Consider the following 4,230-nt stretch of genomic DNA (forward strand, 5'->3'; position numbering starts at 1 on the left):
AGCCACAGCCTCCTTTAGATTAAACCCTGTCCTACTTCTCACGCAAGAGTTATTAATTCAATCAGGAGGCAGTTCTGACCATCCTCCTTGGTGAGGTTCCTCCCTCTGGAAACACCAGCCCTTGAAACACTTTGGCGGGGCCCCTGCAGCCCTCTCTTGTCTTAAGGCAAACAACACTCAATTATCAGCAAATCTGTAATTCATTGTAAGGCAAATCCTTCTCCATTTGATAAGAGTGTGTGTGTCAAAAGACAAGTGTGAAGCATTCATATACACACTGAACCTTCATCTTATATAAATTGGCAAGTGCACCTAACGCAACCATCAGCAGACTAAGTGAAGCAAGACAGTAACAGATCATCGGGGTGATAACGGGAAAGCTATTTGTAAACTCCTCTTTGAAAAATACCCGAACACCACAGCTAAAACTGTTGTGTGGAGCAAGTGCTCTGATAACCGAGAATGCTTTTGCAAGTATTTTTACGGGATTGGTGTAAGTGATACCCACCCGCTGCTGTATCACTGGCAAAAACTTGCCGTTTCAAGCACCATCCGCTCGGGCACTAGGTATTTTACCAAGCTAAGCTGCATGCAGACACAATGCAGGCTTCCCTAGTACTCCAGGACCAATGGGAGCTCTGCTTCGAGCTAGAAAGGGGCACAACTATTTGTAAGTTTAAAGCAAAGCCTCTGCATAAGTATTTTTTAAGATCAAAGACTAAGCAAGCATCAGCTCTGCAGCCAAAATCCATAAAAATAGCAGCAGAAGAAAGAGGAACTGTTCCCACTGTATGAGCTGGGAATGAAAGCGTCACATCCTGATTGCCCCTTTGCTGCTTTGTTTGTAGAAATGCCTTTTAAAGATATTAATTTAGGAAAGAGCATTTTTAAAGCATCATTAAAATGTGCTCAAATATTAAAAGAACAACCTTAATAACAGCAGTTCCAGCTGGCCCTTGAAACAGTTTGCGTGCCTTTATGGCCTTCTGTGGTTCACAAGACATCAGCTGGTGCCAGCGCAGCGATACAGTGCTGGAGGTGACCCCAGTTCCCACTGCTGCGCACTTGGGACAAGCCACTCCTCTCTGCAGGGAGGTCCCCGCTGACCCAGAGGCTTCAGGCAGAGACAGACTGAGGAGCGCAGCCATGACCGGCTCTGCAGGCAGAGCTGTGGTGACAGTCACCTCGGGCAGAGTGAGCGATGAGCTGAACGAACCAGCTGCAGAGAACGTGCAAACTTCAGCTCACCTGCAAAGGCACATCTTTAAGAGGCAGCTTGTTGCATGGAAAAGTAAGCAATTTACCAACACTAGGTCTTCGTCTCACAGTTCCCACCTAGTTGTAAAAAGCAGTTCTACTCGTAAATGTGAGAACAACAACCCTGTGGCCAGCTCCGGCCCCTGGGCTCACTGCAGTACCTGCTGCCTTGGTGGGGGGTGGAGGGTGCATGTGGCTTCTTCTGCAGTGTGAGCACAGCCACAAGCCAAACGGACCTCGGTGCCTACAGCCAAACAGGCTGTGGTCAAACCCTCAGAGTGCTGCTTCATCAGCCACATCCCTGTGCTGCCCCTGGCCATTTGCTCTTGACTCTGTGGCACGGAAAGTCACTGGCAAAATAAACTGATTCTTCAGCTGGTGACTCCCTCAGCCCAGCTCATCCCTCTGCCACGGAAGGGGACGTGCCCCCAAAGGGGCCGGCAGGGAGAGGAGCAGGGCCCCGGGTGGCTCCATGCCATGGCTGAGGACAAGCACACCACACTACACCCATGGGCTCCCACAAGCACACCACACTACACCCATGGGCTCCCACGCTCTTTGGGGATGGTCCCTCCTAATGGCACTCAGGCAACTTCAGCCAACCTTCAGCTGTGGGAGCTGGCCGCTGCTGAACAGGACAAGGACATGGCACCAGCGACAGCCCTGGTCCCACCCGCTCTGGGGCCACATTCACGACACCCTCATTTTCAAACCTGGAAGACTGAAGTTAAGGATTTTTGCCCTGAAAGGCAACAGGAGTTTCTCTGTAGCTCCTGCTGCACACATACGTCGTGGCATGTCCTGATGCCCAGGTGTGCCCGGCTTAGGCAGTTTTTATAGGAAGGCTTTGTACAGCAGCTGCTTCGATGCTCCCTCAACAGCTCAGGGCACAGCAAGACAACCAGCTGGTGCCAGCGCTGCAGAAATTCGGATCTCGGCTGGCAGCACATCGGAATGGCGTGCACGACCCCACACGGCAGTGCCTGGAGCCCCCCTGCTCCGGTGAAAAGATGTTTCACTGAGCCTGTCACGCTGCGCTCAGAGCCAGCACACCCTATAAGATTCATTTGATGTGTCCGTTTAAACGGGATGCTGGCTCGTGCCCGTGTACCCGGCAAGGAATTTGCTCATTCTCCACGAGCTGTTCATTTTGCTACAGTACCAGCGCGAGGTTTTGCGTGTAGACACTACACTGGCAAAACTCATTTTGGAGAGGTCACCAGGAGCGATCCAGGGATGCCTCATCTCAAGTGGTGCCACCTTGCTGGCCCCAAAGCTGAAGCTATAGCCCAGCAGCAAAAACCATAATCTTAAATGAAAGAACACCCTTTCTTAATGCCACTTGTTTATCACTTAATTAGTGTCACATAGTAACAGCTTTGAAGGCTGAGAAATGGGATCAGCCTGTCAAGATCAGGTCTCTGCAATTGCTTTGCTTAGTGAATGAGATTGTACCTGCTCTCCTGCTGCCCGAGGGGAAAAGAGCAAACAAAGCGTTTCTGTTACTTATATTTCTCACTTATACTGCAAAGTTAAGTTCTTACGTAGCTCTTAGGTAGCGAGCAGGATGCTAAATGACGCTTATTTGTATCGGGGGCAGAATAAACTAAGGAAACCTAAGCCTCATGGTTAGCAGCATCATGTAGTATTTCACAGGATTCCAGATAAAGGCTGGTAAGTACTCGTCCATCCATATCTCCCTTTTCTGGGCACACCTCACCTGAGACATTATCACCGTTTCCCTCTTGGCACGCCCGTAACACTGGCTTCTCACAGCCATGCTGTAGCGCATTGCAACGCTCAGGTCTTTCCCCCTCAGCCCCTTCGAGCTGGGGGGCTCCCAGCTGCCAGCACCCCCGGGCACCCCTTCGCGCACCCAGCCTCCCCCGGCTCCGTTATAAGCTATATTACAAGCTTATATAGCACAAGGTATGCGGATAACATAAAGCATTAACAGTAACTACAAGCCGGTTTGGGGCCAGATGTCCAGGGGAGGGTTGCTAGAGCGGTGCCGGCTTCACCGGAGCACCCCCGCTCCCGGCAGCGGGGAGACGAAGCGCATTACGCAAGTGCGTTAAACCGATGCCGCCTATAGACGCAGGATCGCAGGGAAGCCTTAAACATCGCGGCTCCGCGCCCCGGAGGTGACGGCCCGCTCAAGCCCACGGCTTCCCCCGAGCCTGGCTCCGCTCCGCTCGCCTCCCCGCCCCGGTCCGCGCTGCGAGCCCGAGCGCAGCGGCCAGAGGCGCGCAGCTGCTGCGGCAGCGGGGCGGAGCGGCGCGGAGCGGCGCGGCGGGGACCGGCCCCCGGCGCGGCCGCGGCCGGCGGGGCGCGGAGCGGAGCGGTGGGTATTTAAGCGCGGCGGCGCGGACAGCGCCGGGTCGGGGAGCGGCGGTGCGCGGAGCGGTGCGCGGAGCGGTGCGCGGCATCCCGCGGAGCGGAGGTGAGGGCGGCGCGGGGAGGCGGCGGGGTGCCCCGCACGGTGCCCCGCACGGTGCCGCTGCCGGCGGTCAGCCCCGGCTCCGCTCGCCCAAGGGCATCGCGGCGGAGGCGCCGTCCGCGGGGCTCCCCAAACCCAGGGGCCGGTGACCTTGGCCGAGCGGAGCCGCGTACCCTGCGCTGCCACCGGCGGTTGACAAGCAGCTCGGTAAGAAGCGCTGGAGCAAAGGCCTTAGGGCAGGAGCGGCAGCAGTAAAGCCTCCGGGATTTGCTCTGCGTGCCTTCCTCAAGGTAGCTGGTAGCACTGCAGAAGGACCTACAGCCTTGGGCAAGGTCTCTCTTGGGACTTGTTGCCGTAGACCTGCAGTCAGAGATTTCCAGGTGTGGGTGCTGGTGCAGATGTTGGGAAGATGGTTTGCCTGAGCAGGGATTCACTGGAAATAAGTCAAACACCCAGAAGTAAAAAGGTTGAAAGAGGTGGGGAGCGGTGGAGGAGGGAAGGTGAAGGTGCCATTGTGGTGGCAATGCTCATTG

Source organism: Gavia stellata, chromosome 11, assembly GCF_030936135.1.
Source record: "Gavia stellata isolate bGavSte3 chromosome 11, bGavSte3.hap2, whole genome shotgun sequence".
Classification (NCBI taxonomy): domain Eukaryota; kingdom Metazoa; phylum Chordata; class Aves; order Gaviiformes; family Gaviidae; genus Gavia; species Gavia stellata.